Genomic DNA, 27579 nt, shown 5'->3' on the forward strand with positions numbered 1-27579 from the left:
TTTATATATATTTTTTTCCGTCTTCTTCTTCTTCTTCTTCTTCTTCTTCTTCTTCTTCTTCTTCTTCTTCTTCTTCTTCAGACCCTGTCATAGCACTAATGCCTTTCCAATACCACCAGCAGATGGAGACACTCCATTGCAACATTGGTTGTGAGCAGCAGTTTCTAAAAACAAATGCCTCATGGCGGATTTCCCATCCATCAATGGATGGTAAATTTTGTTTTTATCATTCACTGACCACAGAAACCAATGCATGGTCAAGCAATAGCAATGACACACCCTTGTGTATAGGCATGAGACCCTCATGTCATTTAACAGGATTCAGCACCACCCACAAGACAGCTACCTGTCATGTCATGTCAAACCTGCACAGGTGTGCTAGATTATTATTATTTAGTTTTATTTTATTTTTTTACACCAATCAGTGTGCAAACATGGTCATTAAAACGCTAAATGAATAGACGTTCATAAACCAGTCAGTGCAACTCATCATTTTGGTCTCCAATTCTCAAACTCAAATTCTCACCCACGGAGGATTAAATGAGAATCTTTCTTGTTTAACACTGGAATGGGGTGGTGCACTGTTCACTACCCGAAGATACTGCCACATCGGGTCAATGCATAGGGCGAAAGAAGCAAGCTTCCAAATCAGCTCCCTTTCTCAAAAATCCATTTAATTTATGGTCCCCAGATAGGGAACGTATGTATCAGTATGTGCTCACAAGTCACCCAAGTGCAAGTATTCACACAAAAAAAAACGTGCCTCAGGATGCGATCTGTCGCAAGATCCTTTCTTTTTTTACACTTGATCTAAGCCAAAAGGCCTAGAGGGGATAACCGGGAAAGGGGTGGACCCAACCATGTCCCCTTCATGAGCACTCACATTACTCATAGGAATGGAAGGAAGGCTGGCAGCCAACCAGCCTCCCATACACTTTCTGGGTGGGTGGCAGTCAGCCACCCATACATACATACAGCACAGGCTAAACCCACATCATCACTTAAAAAAAGGACAGGCGACCATTGCACTCTGATGGAGCATTTAGCAATGCAATCCATAGCCTGGCTTTTGCCTGAACCCCCATCACTCCTCCTCTTGCATATAAGACAATATTTCAGATCTGCATATGAAAACAACACGCCTACCTTTGTTGCACATAGCTGCCTGCCTGTCTCTAGTTACCCCACTGGCTGTAGCTGCGTCCCTTCCGACATGGAATAACACCAACTGTAACGATAAACTGAAAATTAACAGTATAAACCTGCATCATTTTGGACTCTGGTATTTGCTGAATCCGGGTGACCTGACAATCGATGGTGGTGCCGCTGGTGATTCTGGCCTTCTTGGAATCTGTTGGGCCTATGTGTTAGCTCACACATCACTTGGGTATCCATGGTAACTACCACAACATGGTCATCTGCAGTTTACATCTAGCTCGTGGCATTGAATGGCATTTTAAAAGTGCTAAGGGTCCTGGTGCAATAATCCTCCCATGAGGATCAGCCTCAACGGCTTTGTAGATTGCACTCATGTCAGCAACTCCATATACATTTTTTTTTCTTCATGCTTCTTTCTTCATCCTTTTTTCTTTCTGTCATTCAGACTTTCATTCATTCGATCTCTCTCACTCACTTGCTTTAACTCATTTGTTCTCACTCACTCACTCACTCAATCACTCACTCACTCATTCACTCTCACTCACTCTCACTCTCTCACTCACTCGCTCACTAAGTCAGTCTCTCTCTCTCTCTCTCTTTTTCTTTTTATATATATTTTTTTCCGTCTTCTTCTTCTTCTTCTTCTTCTTCTTCTTCTTCTTCTTCTTCTTCTTCAGACCCTGTCATAGCACTAATGCCTTTCCAATACCACCAGCAGATGGAGACACTCCATTGCAACATTGGTTGTGAGCAGCAGTTTCTAAAAACAAATGCCTCATGGCGGATTTCCCATCCATCAATGGATGGTAAATTTTGTTTTTATCATTCACTGACCACAGAAACCAATGCATGGTCAAGCAACAGCAATGACACACCCTTGTGTATAGGCATGAGACCCTCATGTCATTTAACAGGATTCAGCACCACCCACAAGACAGCTACCTGTCATGTCATGTCAAACCTGCACAGGTGTGCTAGATTATTATTATTTAGTTTTATTTTATTTTTTTACACCAATCAGTGTGCAAACATGGTCATTAAAACGCTAAATGAATAGACGTTCATAAACCAGTCAGTGCAACTCATCATTTTGGTCTCCAATTCTCAAACTCAAATTCTCACCCACGGAGGATTAAATGAGAATCTTTCTTGTTTAACACTGGAATGGGGTGGTGCACTGTTCACTACCCGAAGATACTGCCACATCGGGTCAATGCATAGGGCGACAGAAGCAAGCTTCCAAATCAGCTCCCTTTCTCAAAAATCCATTTAATTTATGGTCCCCAGATAGGGAACGTATGTATCAGTATGTGCTCACAAGTCACCCAAGTGCAAGTATTCACACAAAAAAAAACGTGCCTCAGGATGCGATCTGTCGCAAGATCCTTTCTTTTTTTACACTTGATCTAAGCCAAAAGGCCTAGAGGGGATAACCGGGAAAGGGGTGGACCCAACCATGTCCCCTTCATGAGCACTCACATTACTCATAGGAATGGAAGGAAGGCTGGCAGCCAACCAGCCTCCCATACACTTTCTGGGTGGGTGGCAGTCAGCCACCCATACATACATACAGCACAGGCTAAACCCACATCATCACTTAAAAAAAGGACAGGCGACCATTGCACTCTGATGGAGCATTTAGCAATGCAATCCATAGCCTGGCTTTTGCCTGAACCCCCATCACTCCTCCTCTTGCATATAAGACAATATTTCAGATCTGCATATGAAAACAACACGCCTACCTTTGTTGCACATAGCTGCCTGCCTGTCTCTAGTTACCCCACTGGCTGTAGCTGCGTCCCTTCCGACATGGAATAACACCAACTGTAACGATAAACTGAAAATTAACAGTATAAACCTGCATCATTTTGGACTCTGGTATTTGCTGAATCCGGGTGACCTGACAATCGATGGTGGTGCCGCTGGTGATTCTGGCCTTCTTGGAATCTGTTGGGCCTATGTGTTAGCTCACACATCACTTGGGTATCCATGGTAACTACCACAACATGGTCATCTGCAGTTTACATCTAGCCCGTGGCATTGAATGGCATTTTAAAAGTGCTAAGGGTCCTGGTGCAATAATCCTCCCATGAGGATCAGCCTCAACGGCTTTGTAGATTGCACTCATGTCAGCAACTCCATATACATTTTTTTTTCTTCATGCTTCTTTCTTCATCCTTTTTTCTTTCTGTCATTCAGACTTTCATTCATTCGATCTCTCTCACTCACTTGCTTTAACTCATTTGTTCTCACTCACTCACTCACTCACTCACTCAATCACTCACTCACTCATTCACTCTCACTCACTCTCACTCTCTCACTCACTCGCTCACTAAGTCAGTCTCTCTCTCTCTCTCTCTTTTTCTTTTTATATATATTTTTTTCCGTCTTCTTCTTCTTCTTCTTCTTCTTCTTCTTCTTCAGACCCTGTCATAGCACTAATGACTTTCCAATACCACCAGCAGATGGAGACACTCCATTGCAACATTGGTTGTGAGCAGCAGTTTCTAAAAACAAATGCCTCATGGCGGATTTCCCATCCATCAATGGATGGTAAATTTTGTTTTTATCATTCACTGACCACAGAAACCAATGCATGGTCAAGCAACAGCAATGACACACCCTTGTGTATAGGCATGAGACCCTCATGTCATTTAACAGGATTCAGCACCACCCACAAGACAGCTACCTGTCATGTCATGTCAAACCTGCACAGGTGTGCTAGATTATTATTATTTAGTTTTATTTTATTTTTTTACACCAATCAGTGTGCAAACATGGTCATTAAAACGCTAAATGAATAGACGTTCATAAACCAGTCAGTGCAACTCATCATTTTGGTCTCCAATTCTCAAACTCAAATTCTCACCCACGGAGGATTAAATGAGAATCTTTCTTGTTTAACACTGGAATGGGGTGGTGCACTGTTCACTACCCGAAGATACTGCCACATCGGGTCAATGCATAGGGCGACAGAAGCAAGCTTCCAAATCAGCTCCCTTTCTCAAAAATCCATTTAATTTATGGTCCCCAGATAGGGAACGTATGTATCAGTATGTGCTCACAAGTCACCCAAGTGCAAGTATTCACACAAAAAAAAACGTGCCTCAGGATGCGATCTGTCGCAAGATCCTTTCTTTTTTTACACTTGATCTAAGCCAAAAGGCCTAGAGGGGATAACCGGGAAAGGGGTGGACCCAACCATGTCCCCTTCATGAGCACTCACATTACTCATAGGAATGGAAGGAAGGCTGGCAGCCAACCAGCCTCCCATACACTTTCTGGGTGGGTGGCAGTCAGCCACCCATACATACATACAGCACAGGCTAAACCCACATCATCACTTAAAAAAAGGACAGGCGACCATTGCACTCTGATGGAGCATTTAGCAATGCAATCCATAGCCTGGCTTTTGCCTGAACCCCCATCACTCCTCCTCTTGCATATAAGACAATATTTCAGATCTGCATATGAAAACAACACGCCTACCTTTGTTGCACATAGCTGCCTGCCTGTCTCTAGTTACCCCACTGGCTGTAGCTGCGTCCCTTCCGACATGGAATAACACCAACTGTAACGATAAACTGAAAATTAACAATATAAACCTGCATCATTTTGGACTCTGGTATTTGCTGAATCCGGGTGACCTGACAATCGATGGTGGTGCCGCTGGTGATTCTGGCCTTCTTGGAATCTGTTGGGCCTATGTGTTAGCTCACACATCACTTGGGTATCCATGGTAACTACCACAACATGGTCATCTGCAGTTTACATCTAGCCCGTGGCATTGAATGGCATTTTAAAAGTGCTAAGGGTCCTGGTGCAATAATCCTCCCATGAGGATCAGCCTCAACGGCTTTGTAGATTGCACTCATGTCAGCAACTCCATATACATTTTTTTTTCTTCATGCTTCTTTCTTCATCCTTTTTTCTTTCTGTCATTCAGACTTTCATTCATTCGATCTCTCTCACTCACTTGCTTTAACTCATTTGTTCTCACTCACTCACTCACTCACTCACTCAATCACTCACTCACTCATTCACTCTCACTCACTCTCACTCTCTCACTCACTCGCTCACTAAGTCAGTCTCTCTCTCTCTCTCTCTTTTTCTTTTTATATATATTTTTTTCCGTCTTCTTCTTCTTCTTCTTCTTCTTCTTCTTCTTCAGACCCTGTCATAGCACTAATGACTTTCCAATACCACCAGCAGATGGAGACACTCCATTGCAACATTGGTTGTGAGCAGCAGTTTCTAAAAACAAATGCCTCATGGCGGATTTCCCATCCATCAATGGATGGTAAATTTTGTTTTTATCATTCACTGACCACAGAAACCAATGCATGGTCAAGCAACAGCAATGACACACCCTTGTGTATAGGCATGAGACCCTCATGTCATTTAACAGGATTCAGCACCACCCACAAGACAGCTACCTGTCATGTCATGTCAAACCTGCACAGGTGTGCTAGATTATTATTATTTAGTTTTATTTTATTTTTTTACACCAATCAGTGTGCAAACATGGTCATTAAAACGCTAAATGAATAGACGTTCATAAACCAGTCAGTGCAACTCATCATTTTGGTCTCCAATTCTCAAACTCAAATTCTCACCCACGGAGGATTAAATGAGAATCTTTCTTGTTTAACACTGGAATGGGGTGGTGCACTGTTCACTACCCGAAGATACTGCCACATCGGGTCAATGCATAGGGCGACAGAAGCAAGCTTCCAAATCAGCTCCCTTTCTCAAAAATCCATTTAATTTATGGTCCCCAGATAGGGAACGTATGTATCAGTATGTGCTCACAAGTCACCCAAGTGCAAGTATTCACACAAAAAAAAACGTGCCTCAGGATGCGATCTGTCGCAAGATCCTTTCTTTTTTTACACTTGATCTAAGCCAAAAGGCCTAGAGGGGATAACCGGGAAAGGGGTGGACCCAACCATGTCCCCTTCATGAGCACTCACATTACTCATAGGAATGGAAGGAAGGCTGGCAGCCAACCAGCCTCCCATACACTTTCTGGGTGGGTGGCAGTCAGCCACCCATACATACATACAGCACAGGCTAAACCCACATCATCACTTAAAAAAAGGACAGGCGACCATTGCACTCTGATGGAGCATTTAGCAATGCAATCCATAGCCTGGCTTTTGCCTGAACCCCCATCACTCCTCCTCTTGCATATAAGACAATATTTCAGATCTGCATATGAAAACAACACGCCTACCTTTGTTGCACATAGCTGCCTGCCTGTCTCTAGTTACCCCACTGGCTGTAGCTGCGTCCCTTCCGACATGGAATAACACCAACTGTAACGATAAACTGAAAATTAACAATATAAACCTGCATCATTTTGGACTCTGGTATTTGCTGAATCCGGGTGACCTGACAATCGATGGTGGTGCCGCTGGTGATTCTGGCCTTCTTGGAATCTGTTGGGCCTATGTGTTAGCTCACACATCACTTGGGTATCCATGGTAACTACCACAACATGGTCATCTGCAGTTTACATCTAGCCCGTGGCATTGAATGGCATTTTAAAAGTGCTAAGGGTCCTGGTGCAATAATCCTCCCATGAGGATCAGCCTCAACGGCTTTGTAGATTGCACTCATGTCAGCAACTCCATATACATTTTTTTTTCTTCATGCTTCTTTCTTCATCCTTTTTTCTTTCTGTCATTCAGACTTTCATTCATTCGATCTCTCTCACTCACTTGCTTTAACTCATTTGTTCTCACTCACTCACTCACTCAATCACTCACTCACTCATTCACTCTCACTCACTCTCACTCTCTCACTCACTCGCTCACTAAGTCAGTCTCTCTCTCTCTTTTTCTTTTTATATATATTTTTTTCCGTCTTCTTCTTCTTCTTCTTCTTCTTCTTCTTCTTCTTCTTCTTCAGACCCTGTCATAGCACTAATGCCTTTCCAATACCACCAGCAGATGGAGACACTCCATTGCAACATTGGTTGTGAGCAGCAGTTTCTAAAAACAAATGCCTCATGGCGGATTTCCCATCCATCAATGGATGGTAAATTTTGTTTTTATCATTCACTGACCACAGAAACCAATGCATGGTCAAGCAACAGCAATGACACACCCTTGTGTATAGGCATGAGACCCTCATGTCATTTAACAGGATTCAGCACCACCCACAAGACAGCTACCTGTCATGTCATGTCAAACCTGCACAGGTGTGCTAGATTATTATTATTTAGTTTTATTTTATTTTTTTACACCAATCAGTGTGCAAACATGGTCATTAAAACGCTAAATGAATAGACGTTCATAAACCAGTCAGTGCAACTCATCATTTTGGTCTCCAATTCTCAAACTCAAATTCTCACCCACGGAGGATTAAATGAGAATCTTTCTTGTTTAACACTGGAATGGGGTGGTGCACTGTTCACTACCCGAAGATACTGCCACATCGGGTCAATGCATAGGGCGACAGAAGCAGGCTTCCAAATCAGCTCCCTTTCTCAAAAATCCATTTAATTTATGGTCCCCAGATAGGGAACGTATGTATCAGTATGTGCTCACAAGTCACCCAAGTGCAAGTATTCACACAAAAAAAAACGTGCCTCAGGATGCGATCTGTCGCAAGATCCTTTCTTTTTTTACACTTGATCTAAGCCAAAAGGCCTAGAGGGGATAACCGGGAAAGGGGTGGACCCAACCATGTCCCCTTCATGAGCACTCACATTACTCATAGGAATGGAAGGAAGGCTGGCAGCCAACCAGCCTCCCATACACTTTCTGGGTGGGTGGCAGTCAGCCACCCATACATACATACAGCACAGGCTAAACCCACATCATCACTTAAAAAAAGGACAGGCGACCATTGCACTCTGATGGAGCATTTAGCAATGCAATCCATAGCCTGGCTTTTGCCTGAACCCCCATCACTCCTCCTCTTGCATATAAGACAATATTTCAGATCTGCATATGAAAACAACACGCCTACCTTTGTTGCACATAGCTGCCTGCCTGTCTCTAGGTACCCCACTGGCTGTAGCTGCGTCCCTTCTGACATGGAATAACACCAACTGTAACGATAAACTGAAAATTAACAGTATAAACCTGCATCATTTTGGACTCTGGTATTTGCTGAATCCGGGTGACCTGACAATCGATGGTGGTGCCGCTGGTGATTCTGGCCTTCTTGGAATCTGTTGGGCCTATGTGTTAGCTCACACATCACTTGGGTATCCATGGTAACTACCACAACATGGTCATCTGCAGTTTACATCTAGCCCGTGGCATTGAATGGCATTTTAAAAGTGCTAAGGGTCCTGGTGCAATAATCCTCCCATGAGGATCAGCCTCAACGGCTTTGTAGATTGCACTCATGTCAGCAACTCCATATACATTTTTTTTTCTTCATGCTTCTTTCTTCATCCTTTTTTCTTTCTGTCATTCAGACTTTCATTCATTCGATCTCTCTCACTCACTTGCTTTAACTCATTTGTTCTCACTCACTCACTCACTCACTCAATCACTCACTCATTCACTCTCACTCACTCTCACTCTCTCACTCACTCGCTCACTAAGTCAGTCTCTCTCTCTCTCTCTCTTTTTCTTTTTATATATATTTTTTTCCGTCTTCTTCTTCTTCTTCTTCTTCTTCTTCTTCTTCTTCAGACCCTGTCATAGCACTAATGCCTTTCCAATACCACCAGCAGATGGAGACACTCCATTGCAACATTGGTTGTGAGCAGCAGTTTCTAAAAACAAATGCCTCATGGCGGATTTCCCATCCATCAATGGATGGTAAATTTTGTTTTTATCATTCACTGACCACAGAAACCAATGCATGGTCAAGCAACAGCAATGACACACCCTTGTGTATAGGCATGAGACCCTCATGTCATTTAACAGGATTCAGCACCACCCACAAGACAGCTACCTGTCATGTCATGTCAAACCTGCACAGGTGTGCTAGATTATTATTATTTAGTTTTATTTTATTTTTTTACACCAATCAGTGTGCAAACATGGTCATTAAAACGCTAAATGAATAGACGTTCATAAACCAGTCAGTGCAACTCATCATTTTGGTCTCCAATTCTCAAACTCAAATTCTCACCCACGGAGGATTAAATGAGAATCTTTCTTGTTTAACACTGGAATGGGGTGGTGCACTGTTCACTACCCGAAGATACTGCCACATCGGGTCAATGCATAGGGCGACAGAAGCAAGCTTCCAAATCAGCTCCCTTTCTCAAAAATCCATTTAATTTATGGTCCCCAGATAGGGAACGTATGTATCAGTATGTGCTCACAAGTCACCCAAGTGCAAGTATTCACACAAAAAAAAACGTGCCTCAGGATGCGATCTGTCGCAAGATCCTTTCTTTTTTTACACTTGATCTAAGCCAAAAGGCCTAGAGGGGATAACCGGGAAAGGGGTGGACCCAACCATGTCCCCTTCATGAGCACTCACATTACTCATAGGAATGGAAGGAAGGCTGGCAGCCAACCAGCCTCCCATACACTTTCTGGGTGGGTGGCAGTCAGCCACCCATACATACATACAGCACAGGCTAAACCCACATCATCACTTAAAAAAAGGACAGGCGACCATTGCACTCTGATGGAGCATTTAGCAATGCAATCCATAGCCTGGCTTTTGCCTGAACCCCCATCACTCCTCCTCTTGCATATAAGACAATATTTCAGATCTGCATATGAAAACAACACGCCTACCTTTGTTGCACATAGCTGCCTGCCTGTCTCTAGTTACCCCACTGGCTGTAGCTGCGTCCCTTCCGACATGGAATAACACCAACTGTAACGATAAACTGAAAATTAACAGTATAAACCTGCATCATTTTGGACTCTGGTATTTGCTGAATCCGGGTGACCTGACAATCGATGGTGGTGCCGCTGGTGATTCTGGCCTTCTTGGAATCTGTTGGGCCTATGTGTTAGCTCACACATCACTTGGGTATCCATGGTAACTACCACAACATGGTCATCTGCAGTTTACATCTAGCCCGTGGCATTGAATGGCATTTTAAAAGTGCTAAGGGTCCTGGTGCAATAATCCTCCCATGAGGATCAGCCTCAACGGCTTTGTAGATTGCACTCATGTCAGCAACTCCATATACATTTTTTTTTCTTCATGCTTCTTTCTTCATCCTTTTTTCTTTCTGTCATTCAGACTTTCATTCATTCGATCTCTCTCACTCACTTGCTTTAACTCATTTGTTCTCACTCACTCACTCACTCACTCAATCACTCACTCACTCATTCACTCTCACTCACTCTCACTCTCTCACTCACTCGCTCACTAAGTCAGTCTCTCTCTCTCTCTCTCTTTTTCTTTTTATATATATTTTTTTCCGTCTTCTTCTTCTTCTTCTTCTTCTTCTTCAGACCCTGTCATAGCACTAATGCCTTTCCAATACCACCAGCAGATGGAGACACTCCATTGCAACATTGGTTGTGAGCAGCAGTTTCTAAAAACAAATGCCTCATGGCGGATTTCCCATCCATCAATGGATGGTAAATTTTGTTTTTATCATTCACTGACCACAGAAACCAATCGATGGTCAAGCAACAGCAATGACACACCCTTGTGTATAGGCATGAGACCCTCATGTCATTTAACAGGATTCAGCACCACCCACAAGACAGCTACCTGTCATGTCATGTCAAACCTGCACAGGTGTGCTAGATTATTATTATTTAGTTTTATTTTATTTTTTTACACCAATCAGTGTGCAAACATGGTCATTAAAACGCTAAATGAATAGACGTTCATAAACCAGTCAGTGCAACTCATCATTTTGGTCTCCAATTCTCAAACTCAAATTCTCACCCACGGAGGATTAAATGAGAATCTTTCTTGTTTAACACTGGAATGGGGTGGTGCACTGTTCACTACCCGAAGATACTGCCACATCGGGTCAATGCATAGGGCGACAGAAGCAAGCTTCCAAATCAGCTCCCTTTCTCAAAAATCCATTTAATTTATGGTCCCCAGATAGGGAACGTATGTATCAGTATGTGCTCACAAGTCACCCAAGTGCAAGTATTCACACAAAAAAAAACGTGCCTCAGGATGCGATCTGTCGCAAGATCCTTTCTTTTTTTACACTTGATCTAAGCCAAAAGGCCTAGAGGGGATAACCGGGAAAGGGGTGGACCCAACCATGTCCCCTTCATGAGCACTCACATTACTCATAGGAATGGAAGGAAGGCTGGCAGCCAACCAGCCTCCCATACACTTTCTGGGTGGGTGGCAGTCAGCCACCCATACATACATACAGCACAGGCTAAACCCACATCATCACTTAAAAAAAGGACAGGCGACCATTGCACTCTGATGGAGCATTTAGCAATGCAATCCATAGCCTGGCTTTTGCCTGAACCCCCATCACTCCTCCTCTTGCATATAAGACAATATTTCAGATCTGCATATGAAAACAACACGCCTACCTTTGTTGCACATAGCTGCCTGCCTGTCTCTAGTTACCCCACTGGCTGTAGCTGCGTCCCTTCCGACATGGAATAACACCAACTGTAACGATAAACTGAAAATTAACAGTATAAACCTGCATCATTTTGGACTCTGGTATTTGCTGAATCCGGGTGACCTGACAATCGATGGTGGTGCCGCTGGTGATTCTGGCCTTCTTGGAATCTGTTGGGCCTATGTGTTAGCTCACACATCACTTGGGTATCCATGGTAACTACCACAACATGGTCATCTGCAGTTTACATCTAGCCCGTGGCATTGAATGGCATTTTAAAAGTGCTAAGGGTCCTGGTGCAATAATCCTCCCATGAGGATCAGCCTCAACGGCTTTGTAGATTGCACTCATGTCAGCAACTCCATATACATTTTTTTTTCTTCATGCTTCTTTCTTCATCCTTTTTTCTTTCTGTCATTCAGACTTTCATTCATTCGATCTCTCTCACTCACTTGCTTTAACTCATTTGTTCTCACTCACTCACTCACTCACTCAATCACTCACTCACTCATTCACTCTCACTCACTCTCACTCTCTCACTCACTCGCTCACTAAGTCAGTCTCTCTCTCTCTCTCTCTTTTTCTTTTTATATATATTTTTTTCCGTCTTCTTCTTCTTCTTCTTCTTCTTCTTCTTCTTCAGACCCTGTCATAGCACTAATGCCTTTCCAATACCACCAGCAGATGGAGACACTCCATTGCAACATTGGTTGTGAGCAGCAGTTTCTAAAAACAAATGCCTCATGGCGGATTTCCCATCCATCAATGGATGGTAAATTTTGTTTTTATCATTCACTGACCACAGAAACCAATGCATGGTCAAGCAACAGCAATGACACACCCTTGTGTATAGGCATGAGACCCTCATGTCATTTAACAGGATTCAGCACCACCCACAAGACAGCTACCTGTCATGTCATGTCAAACCTGCACAGGTGTGCTAGATTATTATTATTTAGTTTTATTTTATTTTTTTACACCAATCAGTGTGCAAACATGGTCATTAAAACGCTAAATGAATAGACGTTCATAAACCAGTCAGTGCAACTCATCATTTTGGTCTCCAATTCTCAAACTCAAATTCTCACCCACGGAGGATTAAATGAGAATCTTTCTTGTTTAACACTGGAATGGGGTGGTGCACTGTTCACTACCCGAAGATACTGCCACATCGGGTCAATGCATAGGGCGACAGAAGCAAGCTTCCAAATCAGCTCCCTTTCTCAAAAATCCATTTAATTTATGGTCCCCAGATAGGGAACGTATGTATCAGTATGTGCTCACAAGTCACCCAAGTGCAAGTATTCACACAAAAAAAAACGTGCCTCAGGATGCGATCTGTCGCAAGATCCTTTCTTTTTTTACACTTGATCTAAGCCAAAAGGCCTAGAGGGGATAACCGGGAAAGGGGTGGACCCAACCATGTCCCCTTCATGAGCACTCACATTACTCATAGGAATGGAAGGAAGGCTGGCAGCCAACCAGCCTCCCATACACTTTCTGGGTGGGTGGCAGTCAGCCACCCATACATACATACAGCACAGGCTAAACCCACATCATCACTTAAAAAAAGGACAGGCGACCATTGCACTCTGATGGAGCATTTAGCAATGCAATCCATAGCCTGGCTTTTGCCTGAACCCCCATCACTCCTCCTCTTGCATATAAGACAATATTTCAGATCTGCATATGAAAACAACACGCCTACCTTTGTTGCACATAGCTGCCTGCCTGTCTCTAGTTACCCCACTGGCTGTAGCTGCGTCCCTTCTGACATGGAATAACACCAACTGTAACGATAAACTGAAAATTAACAGTATAAACCTGCATCATTTTGGACTCTGGTATTTGCTGAATCCGGGTGACCTGACAATCGATGGTGGTGCCGCTGGTGATTCTGGCCTTCTTGGAATCTGTTGGGCCTATGTGTTAGCTCACACATCACTTGGGTATCCATGGTAACTACCACAACATGGTCATCTGCAGTTTACATCTAGCCCGTGGCATTGAATGGCATTTTAAAAGTGCTAAGGGTCCTGGTGCAATAATCCTCCCATGAGGATCAGCCTCAACGGCTTTGTAGATTGCACTCATGTCAGCAACTCCATATACATTTTTTTTTCTTCATGCTTCTTTCTTCATCCTTTTTTCTTTCTGTCATTCAGACTTTCATTCATTCGATCTCTCTCACTCACTTGCTTTAACTCATTTGTTCTCACTCACTCACTCACTCACTCAATCACTCACTCACTCATTCACTCTCACTCACTCTCACTCTCTCACTCACTCGCTCACTAAGTCAGTCTCTCTCTCTCTCTCTCTTTTTCTTTTTATATATATTTTTTTCCGTCTTCTTCTTCTTCTTCTTCTTCTTCTTCTTCTTCTTCTTCTTCTTCAGACCCTGTCATAGCACTAATGCCTTTCCAATACCACCAGCAGATGGAGACACTCCATTGCAACATTGGTTGTGAGCAGCAGTTTCTAAAAACAAATGCCTCATGGCGGATTTCCCATCCATCAATGGATGGTAAATTTTGTTTTTATCATTCACTGACCACAGAAACCAATGCATGGTCAAGCAACAGCAATGACACACCCTTGTGTATAGGCATGAGACCCTCATGTCATTTAACAGGATTCAGCACCACCCACAAGACAGCTACCTGTCATGTCATGTCAAACCTGCACAGGTGTGCTAGATTATTATTATTTAGTTTTATTTTATTTTTTTACACCAATCAGTGTGCAAACATGGTCATTAAAACGCTAAATGAATAGACGTTCATAAACCAGTCAGTGCAACTCATCATTTTGGTCTCCAATTCTCAAACTCAAATTCTCACCCACGGAGGATTAAATGAGAATCTTTCTTGTTTAACACTGGAATGGGGTGGTGCACTGTTCACTACCCGAAGATACTGCCACATCGGGTCAATGCATAGGGCGACAGAAGCAAGCTTCCAAATCAGCTCCCTTTCTCAAAAATCCATTTAATTTATGGTCCCCAGATAGGGAACGTATGTATCAGTATGTGCTCACAAGTCACCCAAGTGCAAGTATTCACACAAAAAAAAACGTGCCTCAGGATGCGATCTGTCGCAAGATCCTTTCTTTTTTTACACTTGATCTAAGCCAAAAGGCCTAGAGGGGATAACCGGGAAAGGGGTGGACCCAACCATGTCCCCTTCATGAGCACTCACATTACTCATAGGAATGGAAGGAAGGCTGGCAGCCAACCAGCCTCCCATACACTTTCTGGGTGGGTGGCAGTCAGCCACCCATACATACATACAGCACAGGCTAAACCCACATCATCACTTAAAAAAAGGACAGGCGACCATTGCACTCTGATGGAGCATTTAGCAATGCAATCCATAGCCTGGCTTTTGCCTGAACCCCCATCACTCCTCCTCTTGCATATAAGACAATATTTCAGATCTGCATATGAAAACAACACGCCTACCTTTGTTGCACATAGCTGCCTGCCTGTCTCTAGTTACCCCACTGGCTGTAGCTGCGTCCCTTCCGACATGGAATAACACCAACTGTAACGATAAACTGAAAATTAACAGTATAAACCTGCATCATTTTGGACTCTGGTATTTGCTGAATCCGGGTGACCTGACAATCGATGGTGGTGCCGCTGGTGATTCTGGCCTTCTTGGAATCTGTTGGGCCTATGTGTTAGCTCACACATCACTTGGGTATCCATGGTAACTACCACAACATGGTCATCTGCAGTTTACATCTAGCCCGTGGCATTGAATGGCATTTTAAAAGTGCTAAGGGTCCTGGTGCAATAATCCTCCCATGAGGATCAGCCTCAACGGCTTTGTAGATTGCACTCATGTCAGCAACTCCATATACATTTTTTTTTCTTCATGCTTCTTTCTTCATCCTTTTTTCTTTCTGTCATTCAGACTTTCATTCATTCGATCTCTCTCACTCACTTGCTTTAACTCATTTGTTCTCACTCACTCACTCACTCACTCAATCACTCACTCACTCATTCACTCTCACTCACTCTCACTCTCTCACTCACTCGCTCACTAAGTCAGTCTCTCTCTCTCTCTCTCTTTTTCTTTTTATATATATTTTTTTCCGTCTTCTTCTTCTTCTTCTTCTTCTTCTTCTTCTTCTTCTTCAGACCCTGTCATAGCACTAATGCCTTTCCAATACCACCAGCAGATGGAGACACTCCATTGCAACATTGGTTGTGAGCAGCAGTTTCTAAAAACAAATGCCTCATGGCGGATTTCCCATCCATCAATGGATGGTAAATTTTGTTTTTATCATTCACTGACCACAGAAACCAATGCATGGTCAAGCAACAGCAATGACACACCCTTGTGTATAGGCATGAGACCCTCATGTCATTTAACAGGATTCAGCACCACCCACAAGACAGCTACCTGTCATGTCATGTCAAACCTGCACAGGTGTGCTAGATTATTATTATTTAGTTTTATTTTATTTTTTTACACCAATCAGTGTGCAAACATGGTCATTAAAACGCTAAATGAATAGACGTTCATAAACCAGTCAGTGCAACTCATCATTTTGGTCTCCAATTCTCAAACTCAAATTCTCACCCACGGAGGATTAAATGAGAATCTTTCTTGTTTAACACTGGAATGGGGTGGTGCACTGTTCACTACCCGAAGATACTGCCACATCGGGTCAATGCATAGGGCGACAGAAGCAAGCTTCCAAATCAGCTCCCTTTCTCAAAAATCCATTTAATTTATGGTCCCCAGATAGGGAACGTATGTATCAGTATGTGCTCACAAGTCACCCAAGTGCAAGTATTCACACAAAAAAAAACGTGCCTCAGGATGCGATCTGTCGCAAGATCCTTTCTTTTTTTACACTTGATCTAAGCCAAAAGGCCTAGAGGGGATAACCGGGAAAGGGGTGGACCCAACCATGTCCCCTTCATGAGCACTCACATTACTCATAGGAATGGAAGGAAGGCTGGCAGCCAACCAGCCTCCCATACACTTTCTGGGTGGGTGGCAGTCAGCCACCCATACATACATACAGCACAGGCTAAACCCACATCATCACTTAAAAAAAGGACAGGCGACCATTGCACTCTGATGGAGCATTTAGCAATGCAATCCATAGCCTGGCTTTTGCCTGAACCCCCATCACTCCTCCTCTTGCATATAAGACAATATTTCAGATCTGCATATGAAAACAACACGCCTACCTTTGTTGCACATAGCTGCCTGCCTGTCTCTAGTTACCCCACTGGCTGTAGCTGCGTCCCTTCTGACATGGAATAACACCAACTGTAACGATAAACTGAAAATTAACAGTATAAACCTGCATCATTTTGGACTCTGGTATTTGCTGAATCCGGGTGACCTGACAATCGATGGTGGTGCCGCTGGTGATTCTGGCCTTCTTGGAATCTGTTGGGCCTATGTGTTAGCTCACACATCACTTGGGTATCCATGGTAACTACCACAACATGGTCATCTGCAGTTTACATCTAGCCCGTGGCATTGAATGGCATTTTAAAAGTGCTAAGGGTCCTGGTGCAATAATCCTCCCATGAGGATCAGCCTCAACGGCTTTGTAGATTGCACTCATGTCAGCAACTCCATATACATTTTTTTTTCTTCATGCTTCTTTCTTCATCCTTTTTTCTTTCTGTCATTCAGACTTTCATTCATTCGATCTCTCTCACTCACTTGCTTTAACTCATTTGTTCTCACTCACTCACTCACTCACTCAATCACTCACTCACTCATTCACTCTCACTCACTCTCACTCTCTCACTCACTCGCTCACTAAGTCAGTCTCTCTCTCTCTCTCTCTTTTTCTTTTTATATATATTTTTTTCCGTCTTCTTCTTCTTCTTCTTCTTCTTCTTCTTCTTCTTCTTCTTCTTCTTCTTCAGACCCTGTCATAGCACTAATGCCTTTCCAATACCACCAGCAGATGGAGACACTCCATTGCAACATTGGTTGTGAGCAGCAGTTTCTAAAAACAAATGCCTCATGGCGGATTTCCCATCCATCAATGGATGGTAAATTTTGTTTTTATCATTCACTGACCACAGAAACCAATGCATGGTCAAGCAACAGCAATGACACACCCTTGTGTATAGGCATGAGACCCTCATGTCATTTAACAGGATTCAGCACCACCCACAAGACAGCTACCTGTCATGTCATGTCAAACCTGCACAGGTGTGCTAGATTATTATTATTTAGTTTTATTTTATTTTTTTACACCAATCAGTGTGCAAACATGGTCATTAAAACGCTAAATGAATAGACGTTCATAAACCAGTCAGTGCAACTCATCATTTTGGTCTCCAATTCTCAAACTCAAATTCTCACCCACGGAGGATTAAATGAGAATCTTTCTTGTTTAACACTGGAATGGGGTGGTGCACTGTTCACTACCCGAAGATACTGCCACATCGGGTCAATGCATAGGGCGACAGAAGCAAGCTTCCAAATCAGCTCCCTTTCTCAAAAATCCATTTAATTTATGGTCCCCAGATAGGGAACGTATGTATCAGTATGTGCTCACAAGTCACCCAAGTGCAAGTATTCACACAAAAAAAAAACGTGCCTCAGGATGCGATCTGTCGCAAGATCCTTTCTTTTTTTACACTTGATCTAAGCCAAAAGGCCTAGAGGGGATAACCGGGAAAGGGGTGGACCCAACCATGTCCCCTTCATGAGCACTCACATTACTCATAGGAATGGAAGGAAGGCTGGCAGCCAACCAGCCTCCCATACACTTTCTGGGTGGGTGGCAGTCAGCCACCCATACATACATACAGCACAGGCTAAACCCACATCATCACTTAAAAAAAGGACAGGCGACCATTGCACTCTGATGGAGCATTTAGCAATGCAATCCATAGCCTGGCTTTTGCCTGAACCCCCATCACTCCTCCTCTTGCATATAAGACAATATTTCAGATCTGCATATGAAAACAACACGCCTACCTTTGTTGCACATAGCTGCCTGCCTGTCTCTAGTTACCCCACTGGCTGTAGCTGCATCCCTTCCGACATGGAATAACACCAACTGTAACGATAAACTGAAAATTAACAGTATAAACCTGCATCATTTTGGACTCTGGTATTTGCTGAATCCGGGTGACCTGACAATCGATGGTGGTGCCGCTGGTGATTCTGGCCTTCTTGGAATCTGTTGGGCCTATGTGTTAGCTCACACATCACTTGGGTATCCATGGTAACTACCACAACATGGTCATCTGCAGTTTACATCTAGCCCGTGGCATTGAATGGCATTTTAAAAGTGCTAAGGGTCCTGGTGCAATAATCCTCCCATGAGGATCAGCCTCAACGGCTTTGTAGATTGCACTCATGTCAGCAACTCCATATACATTTTTTTTTCTTCATGCTTCTTTCTTCATCCTTTTTTCTTTCTGTCATTCAGACTTTCATTCATTCGATCTCTCTCACTCACTTGCTTTAACTCATTTGTTCTCACTCACTCACTCACTCACTCACTCAATCACTCACTCACTCATTCACTCTCACTCACTCTCACTCTCTCACTCACTCGCTCACTAAGTCAGTCTCTCTCTCTCTCTCTCTTTTTCTTTTTATATATATTTTTTTCCGTCTTCTTCTTCTTCTTCTTCTTCTTCTTCTTCTTCTTCTTCTTCTTCTTCAGACCCTGTCATAGCACTAATGCCTTTCCAATACCACCAGCAGATGGAGACACTCCATTGCAACATTGGTTGTGAGCAGCAGTTTCTAAAAACAAATGCCTCATGGCGGATTTCCCATCCATCAATGGATGGTAAATTTTGTTTTTATCATTCACTGACCACAGAAACCAATGCATGGTCAAGCAACAGCAATGACACACCCTTGTGTATAGGCATGAGACCCTCATGTCATTTAACAGGATTCAGCACCACCCACAAGACAGCTACCTGTCATGTCATGTCAAACCTGCACAGGTGTGCTAGATTATTATTATTTAGTTTTATTTTATTTTTTTACACCAATCAGTGTGCAAACATGGTCATTAAAACGCTAAATGAATAGACGTTCATAAACCAGTCAGTGCAACTCATCATTTTGGTCTCCAATTCTCAAACTCAAATTCTCACCCACGGAGGATTAAATGAGAATCTTTCTTGTTTAACACTGGAATGGGGTGGTGCACTGTTCACTACCCGAAGATACTGCCACATCGGGTCAATGCATAGGGCGACAGAAGCAAGCTTCCAAATCAGCTCCCTTTCTCAAAAATCCATTTAATTTATGGTCCCCAGATAGGGAACGTATGTATCAGTATGTGCTCACAAGTCACCCAAGTGCAAGTATTCACACAAAAAAAAACGTGCCTCAGGATGCGATCTGTCGCAAGATCCTTTCTTTTTTTACACTTGATCTAAGCCAAAAGGCCTAGAGGGGATAACCGGGAAAGGGGTGGACCCAACCATGTCCCCTTCATGAGCACTCACATTACTCATAGGAATGGAAGGAAGGCTGGCAGCCAACCAGCCTCCCATACACTTTCTGGGTGGGTGGCAGTCAGCCACCCATACATACATACAGCACAGGCTAAACCCACATCATCACTTAAAAAAAGGACAGGCGACCATTGCACTCTGATGGAGCATTTAGCAATGCAATCCATAGCCTGGCTTTTGCCTGAACCCCCATCACTCCTCCTCTTGCATATAAGACAATATTTCAGATCTGCATATGAAAACAACACGCCTACCTTTGTTGCACATAGCTGCCTGCCTGTCTCTAGTTACCCCACTGGCTGTAGCTGCGTCCCTTCCGACATGGAATAACACCAACTGTAACGATAAACTGAAAATTAACAGTATAAACCTGCATCATTTTGGACTCTGGTATTTGCTGAATCCGGGTGACCTGACAATCGATGGTGGTGCCGCTGGTGATTCTGGCCTTCTTGGAATCTGTTGGGCCTATGTGTTAGCTCACACATCACTTGGGTATCCATGGTAACTACCACAACATGGTCATCTGCAGTTTACATCTAGCCCGTGGCATTGAATGGCATTTTAAAAGTGCTAAGGGTCCTGGTGCAATAATCCTCCCATGAGGATCAGCCTCAACGGCTTTGTAGATTGCACTCATGTCAGCAACTCCATATACATTTTTTTTTCTTCATGCTTCTTTCTTCATCCTTTTTTCTTTCTGTCATTCAGACTTTCATTCATTCGATCTCTCTCACTCACTTGCTTTAACTCATTTGTTCTCACTCACTCACTCACTCACTCAATCACTCACTCACTCATTCACTCTCACTCACTCTCACTCTCTCACTCACTCGCTCACTAAGTCAGTCTCTCTCTCTCTCTCTCTTTTTCTTTTTATATATATTTTTTTCCGTCTTCTTCTTCTTCTTCTTCTTCTTCTTCTTCTTCTTCTTCTTCTTCTTCTTCAGACCCTGTCATAGCACTAATGCCTTTCCAATACCACCAGCAGATGGAGACACTCCATTGCAACATTGGTTGTGAGCAGCAGTTTCTAAAAACAAATGCCTCATGGCGGATTTCCCATCCATCAATGGATGGTAAATTTTGTTTTTATCATTCACTGACCACAGAAACCAATGCATGGTCAAGCAACAGCAATGACACACCCTTGTGTATAGGCATGAGACCCTCATGTCATTTAACAGGATTCAGCACCACCCACAAGACAGCTACCTGTCATGTCATGTCAAACCTGCACAGGTGTGCTAGATTATTATTATTTAGTTTTATTTTATTTTTTTACACCAATCAGTGTGCAAACATGGTCATTAAAACGCTAAATGAATAGACGTTCATAAACCAGTCAGTGCAACTCATCATTTTGGTCTCCAATTCTCAAACTCAAATTCTCACCCACGGAGGATTAAATGAGAATCTTTCTTGTTTAACACTGGAATGGGGTGGTGCACTGTTCACTACCCAAAGATACTGCCACATCGGGTCAATGCATAGGGCGACAGAAGCAAGCTTCCAAATCAGCTCCCTTTCTCAAAAATCCATTTAATTTATGGTCCCCAGATAGGGAACGTATGTATCAGTATGTGCTCACAAGTCACCCAAGTGCAAGTATTCACACAAAAAAAAACGTGCCTCAGGATGCGATCTGTCGCAAGATCCTTTCTTTTTTTACACTTGATCTAAGCCAAAAGGCCTAGAGGGGATAACCGGGAAAGGGGTGGACCCAACCATGTCCCCTTCATGAGCACTCACATTACTCATAGGAATGGAAGGAAGGCTGGCAGCCAACCAGCCTCCCATACACTTTCTGGGTGGGTGGCAGTCAGCCACCCATACATACATACAGCACAGGCTAAACCCACATCATCACTTAAAAAAAGGACAGGCGACCATTGCACTCTGATGGAGCATTTAGCAATGCAATCCATAGCCTGGCTTTTGCCTGAACCCCCATCACTCCTCCTCTTGCATATAAGACAATATTTCAGATCTGCATATGAAAACAACACGCCTACCTTTGTTGCACATAGCTGCCTGCCTGTCTCTAGTTACCCCACTGGCTGTAGCTGCGTCCCTTCCGACATGGAATAACACCAACTGTAACGATAAACTGAAAATTAACAGTATAAACCTGCATCATTTTGGACTCTGGTATTTGCTGAATCCGGGTGACCTGACAATCGATGGTGGTGCCGCTGGTGATTCTGGCCTTCTTGGAATCTGTTGGGCCTATGTGTTAGCTCACACATCACTTGGGTATCCATGGTAACTACCACAACATGGTCATCTGCAGTTTACATCTAGCCCGTGGCATTGAATGGCATTTTAACCCCTTAAGGACTCAGCCCATTTTGGCCTTAAGGACTCAGACAATTTAATTTTTACGTTTTCATTTTTTCCTCCTCGCCTTCTAAAAATCATAACTCTTTTATATTTTCATCCACAGACTAGTATGAGGGCTTATTTTTTGCGTGACCAGTTGTCCTTTGTAATGACATCACTCATTATATCATAAAATGTATGGCGCAACCAAAAAACACTATTTTTGTGGGGAAATTAAAACGAAAAACGCAATTTTGCTAATTTTGGAAGGTTTTGTTTTCACGCCGTACAATTTCTGGTAAAAATGACATGTGTTCTTTATTCTGAGGGTCAATACGATTAAAATGATACCCATTATTATATACTTTTATATTATTGTTGCGCTTAAAAAAAATCACAAACTTTTTAACCAAATTAGTACGTTTATAATCCCTTTATTTTGATGACCTATAACTTTTTTATTTTTCAGTATAAGCGGCGGTATGGGGGCTCATTTTATGCGCCATGATATGTACTTTTTTTTGATACTACATTTGTATATAAAAAACTTTTAATACATTTTTTATAATTTTTTTTTTAATAAAATGTATTAAAAAAGTAGGAATTTTGGACTTTTTAAAATTTTTTTCGTTCACGCCGTTCACCGTACGGGATCATTAACATTTTATTTTAATAGTTCGGACATTTACGCACGCGGCGATACCAAATATGTCTATAAAAAATGTTTTTTACGCTTTTTGGGGGTAAAATAGGAAAAAACGGACGTTTTACTTTTTTATTGGGGGAGGGGATTTTTCACTTTTTTTTTACTTTTACTTTTACATTTTTTTACATTTTTTTTTACACTTGAATAGTCCCCATAGGGGACTATTCATAGCAATACCATGATTGCTAATACTGATCTGTTCTATGTATAGGACATAGAACAGATCAGTATTATCGGTCATCTCCTGCTCTGGTCTGCTCGATCACAGACCAGAGCAGGAGACGCCGGGAGCCGCACGGAGGAAGGTGAGGGGACCTCCGTCCGGCGTTATGAATGATCGGATCCCCGCAGCAGCGCTGCGGGCGATCCGATCGTTCATTTTAATCGCGAACTCCCGCAGATGCCGGGATCTGTATTGATCCCGGCACCTGAGGGGTTAATGGCGGACGCCCGCGAGATCGCGGGCGTCGGCCATTGCCGGCGGGTCCCTGGCTGCGATTAGCAGCCGGGATCAGCCGCGCATGACACGGGCATCGCTCCGATGCCCGCGGTTATGCTTAGGACGTAAATGTACGTCCTGGTGCGTTAAGTACCACCTCACCAGGACGTACATTTACGTCCTGCGTCCTTAAGGGGTTAAAAGTGCTAAGGGTCCTGGTGCAATAATCCTCCCATGAGGATCAGCCTCAACGGCTTTGTAGATTGCACTCATGTCAGCAACTCCATATACATTTTTTTTTCTTCATGCTTCTTTCTTCATCCTTTTTTCTTTCTGTCATTCAGACTTTCATTCATTCGATCTCTCTCACTCACTTGCTTTAACTCATTTGTTCTCACTCACTCACTCACTCACTCACTCAATCACTCACTCACTCATTCACTCTCACTCACTCTCACTCTCTCACTCACTCGCTCACTAAGTCAGTCTCTCTCTCTCTCTCTCTTTTTCTTTTTATATATATTTTTTTCCGTCTTCTTCTTCTTCTTCTTCTTCTTCTTCTTCATCAGACCCTGTCATAGCACTAATGCCTTTCCAATACCACCAGCAGATGGAGACACTCCATTGCAACATTGGTTGTGAGCAGCAGTTTCTAAAAACAAATGCCTCATGGCGGATTTCCCATCCATCAATGGATGGTAAATTTTGTTTTTATCATTCACTGACCACAGAAACCAATGCATGGTCAAGCAACAGCAATGACACACCCTTGTGTATAGGCATGAGACCCTCATGTCATTTAACAGGATTCAGCACCACCCACAAGACAGCTACCTGTCATGTCATGTCAAACCTGCACAGGTGTGCTAGATTATTATTATTTAGTTTTATTTTATTTTTTTACACCAATCAGTGTGCAAACATGGTCATTAAAACGCTAAATGAATAGACGTTCATAAACCAGTCAGTGCAACTCATCATTTTGGTCTCCAATTCTCAAACTCAAATTCTCACCCACGGAGGATTAAATGAGAATCTTTCTTGTTTAACACTGGAATGGGGTGGTGCACTGTTCACTACCCGAAGATACTGCCACATCGGGTCAATGCATAGGGCGACAGAAGCAAGCTTCCAAATCAGCTCCCTTTCTCAAAAATCCATTTAATTTATGGTCCCCAGATAGGGAACGTATGTATCAGTATGTGCTCACAAGTCACCCAAGTGCAAGTATTCACACAAAAAAAAACGTGCCTCAGGATGCGATCTGTCGCAAGATCCTTTCTTTTTTTACACTTGATCTAAGCCAAAAGGCCTAGAGGGGATAACCGGGAAAGGGGTGGACCCAACCATGTCCCCTTCATGAGCACTCACATTACTCATAGGAATGGAAGGAAGGCTGGCAGCCAACCAGCCTCCCATACACTTTCTGGGTGGGTGGCAGTCAGCCACCCATACATACATACAGCACAGGCTAAACCCACATCATCACTTAAAAAAAGGACAGGCGACCATTGCACTCTGATGGAGCATTTAGCAATGCAATCCATAGCCTGGCTTTTGCCTGAACCCCCATCACTCCTCCTCTTGCATATAAGACAATATTTCAGATCTGCATATGAAAACAACACGCCTACCTTTGTTGCACATAGCTGCCTGCCTGTCTCTAGTTACCCCACTGGCTGTAGCTGCGTCCCTTCCGACATGGAATAACACCAACTGTAACGATAAACTGAAAATTAACAGTATAAACCTGCATCATTTTGGACTCTGGTATTTGCTGAATCCGGGTGACCTGACAATCGATGGTGGTGCCGCTGGTGATTCTGGCCTTCTTGGAATCTGTTGGGCCTATGTGTTAGCTCACACATCACTTGGGTATTCATGGTAACTACCACAACATGGTCATCTGCAGTTTACATCTAGCCCGTGGCATTGAATGGCATTTTAAAAGTGCTAAGGGTCCTGGTGCAATAATCCTCCCATGAGGATCAGCCTCAACGGCTTTGTAGATTGCACTCATGTCAGCAACTCCATATACATTTTTTTTTCTTCATGCTTCTTTCTTCATCCTTTTTTCTTTCTGTCATTCAGACTTTCATTCATTCGATCTCTCTCACTCACTTGCTTTAACTCATTTGTTCTCACTCACTCACTCACTCACTCAATCACTCACTCACTCATTCACTCTCACTCACTCTCACTCTCTCACTCACTCGCTCACTAAGTCAGTCTCTCTCTCTCTCTTTTTCTTTTTATATATATTTTTTTCCGTCTTCTTCTTCTTCTTCTTCTTCTTCTTCTTCTTCTTCTTCTTCTTCTTCTTCAGACCCTGTCATAGCACTAATGCCTTTCCAATACCACCAGCAGATGGAGACACTCCATTGCAACATTGGTTGTGAGCAGCAGTTTCTAAAAACAAATGCCTCATGGCGGATTTCCCATCCATCAATGGATGGTAAATTTTGTTTTTATCATTCACTGACCACAGAAACCAATGCATGGTCAAGCAACAGCAATGACACACCCTTGTGTATAGGCATGAGACCCTCATGTCATTTAACAGGATTCAGCACCACCCACAAGACAGCTACCTGTCATGTCATGTCAAACCTGCACAGGTGTGCTAGATTATTATTATTTAGTTTTATTTTATTTTTTTACACCAATCAGTGTGCAAACATGGTCATTAAAACGCTAAATGAATAGACGTTCATAAACCAGTCAGTGCAACTCATCATTTTGGTCTCCAATTCTCAAACTCAAATTCTCACCCACGGAGGATTAAATGAGAATCTTTCTTGTTTAACACTGGAATGGGGTGGTGCACTGTTCACTACCCGAAGATACTGCCACATCGGGTCAATGCATAGGGCGACAGAAGCAAGCTTCCAAATCAGCTCCCTTTCTCAAAAATCCATTTAATTTATGGTCCCCAGATAGGGAACGTATGTATCAGTATGTGCTCACAAGTCACCCAAGTGCAAGTATTCACACAAAAAAAAACGTGCCTCAGGATGCGATCTGTCGCAAGATCCTTTCTTTTTTTACACTTGATCTAAGCCAAAAGGCCTAGAGGGGATAACCGGGAAAGGGGTGGACCCAACCATGTCCCCTTCATGAGCACTCACATTACTCATAGGAATGGAAGGAAGGCTGGCAGCCAACCAGCCTCCCATACACTTTCTGGGTGGGTGGCAGTCAGCCACCCATACATACATACAGCACAGGCTAAACCCACATCATCACTTAAAAAAAGGACAGGCGACCATTGCACTCTGATGGAGCATTTAGCAATGCAATCCATAGCCTGGCTTTTGCCTGAACCCCCATCACTCCTCCTCTTGCATATAAGACAATATTTCAGATCTGCATATGAAAACAACACGCCTACCTTTGTTGCACATAGCTGCCTGCCTGTCTCTAGTTACCCCACTGGCTGTAGCTGCGTCCCTTCCGACATGGAATAACACCAACTGTAACGATAAACTGAAAATTAACAGTATAAACCTGCATCATTTTGGACTCTGGTATTTGCTGAATCCGGGTGACCTGACAATCGATGGTGGTGCCGCTGGTGATTCTGGCCTTCTTGGAATCTGTTGGGCCTATGTGTTAGCTCACACATCACTTGGGTATCCATGGTAACTACCACAACATGGTCATCTGCAGTTTACATCTAGCCCGTGGCATTGAATGGCATTTTAACCCCTTAAGGACTCAGCCCATTTTGGCCTTAAGGACTCAGACAATTTAATTTTTACGTTTTCATTTTTTCCTCCTCGCCTTCTAAAAATCATAACTCTTTTATATTTTCATCCACAGACTAGTATGAGGGCTTATTTTTTGCGTGACCAGTTGTCCTTTGTAATGACATCACTCATTATATCATAAAATGTATGGCGCAACCAAAAAACACTATTTTTGTGGGGAAATTAAAACGAAAAACGCAATTTTGCTAATTTTGGAAGGTTTTGTTTTCA

The 27579-nt window shown here is 43.0% G+C and overlaps 15 pseudogenes; all 15 read right to left on the reverse strand.

Annotated features, from left to right (window-relative positions):
* Positions 1-571: 571 nt before the first annotated feature.
* LOC130285829 (U2 spliceosomal RNA) lies at positions 572-835 on the reverse strand (annotated as a pseudogene).
* Positions 836-2325: 1490 nt separating this feature from the next.
* LOC130287322 (U2 spliceosomal RNA) lies at positions 2326-2589 on the reverse strand (annotated as a pseudogene).
* A 1483-nt stretch (positions 2590-4072) lies between these two features.
* Positions 4073-4336, reverse strand: LOC130287324 (U2 spliceosomal RNA; annotated as a pseudogene).
* Positions 4337-5819: 1483 nt separating this feature from the next.
* Positions 5820-6083, reverse strand: LOC130287326 (U2 spliceosomal RNA; annotated as a pseudogene).
* A 1478-nt stretch (positions 6084-7561) lies between these two features.
* On the reverse strand, positions 7562-7825 carry LOC130289544 (U2 spliceosomal RNA; annotated as a pseudogene).
* Positions 7826-9303: 1478 nt separating this feature from the next.
* Positions 9304-9567, reverse strand: LOC130287327 (U2 spliceosomal RNA; annotated as a pseudogene).
* Positions 9568-11040: 1473 nt separating this feature from the next.
* On the reverse strand, positions 11041-11304 carry LOC130287328 (U2 spliceosomal RNA; annotated as a pseudogene).
* Positions 11305-12783: 1479 nt separating this feature from the next.
* On the reverse strand, positions 12784-13047 carry LOC130287329 (U2 spliceosomal RNA; annotated as a pseudogene).
* Positions 13048-14538: 1491 nt separating this feature from the next.
* LOC130287330 (U2 spliceosomal RNA) lies at positions 14539-14802 on the reverse strand (annotated as a pseudogene).
* A 1485-nt stretch (positions 14803-16287) lies between these two features.
* Positions 16288-16551, reverse strand: LOC130287331 (U2 spliceosomal RNA; annotated as a pseudogene).
* Positions 16552-18048: 1497 nt separating this feature from the next.
* Positions 18049-18313, reverse strand: LOC130288113 (U2 spliceosomal RNA; annotated as a pseudogene).
* A 1498-nt stretch (positions 18314-19811) lies between these two features.
* On the reverse strand, positions 19812-20075 carry LOC130287332 (U2 spliceosomal RNA; annotated as a pseudogene).
* Positions 20076-21572: 1497 nt separating this feature from the next.
* On the reverse strand, positions 21573-21836 carry LOC130289499 (U2 spliceosomal RNA; annotated as a pseudogene).
* A 2822-nt stretch (positions 21837-24658) lies between these two features.
* On the reverse strand, positions 24659-24922 carry LOC130287333 (U2 spliceosomal RNA; annotated as a pseudogene).
* A 1493-nt stretch (positions 24923-26415) lies between these two features.
* On the reverse strand, positions 26416-26679 carry LOC130287334 (U2 spliceosomal RNA; annotated as a pseudogene).
* Between the last annotated feature and the right edge of the window lie 900 nt (positions 26680-27579).

Source organism: Hyla sarda, chromosome 8, assembly GCF_029499605.1.
Source record: "Hyla sarda isolate aHylSar1 chromosome 8, aHylSar1.hap1, whole genome shotgun sequence".
In the NCBI taxonomy this organism is placed as follows: Eukaryota; Metazoa; Chordata; class Amphibia; order Anura; family Hylidae; genus Hyla; species Hyla sarda.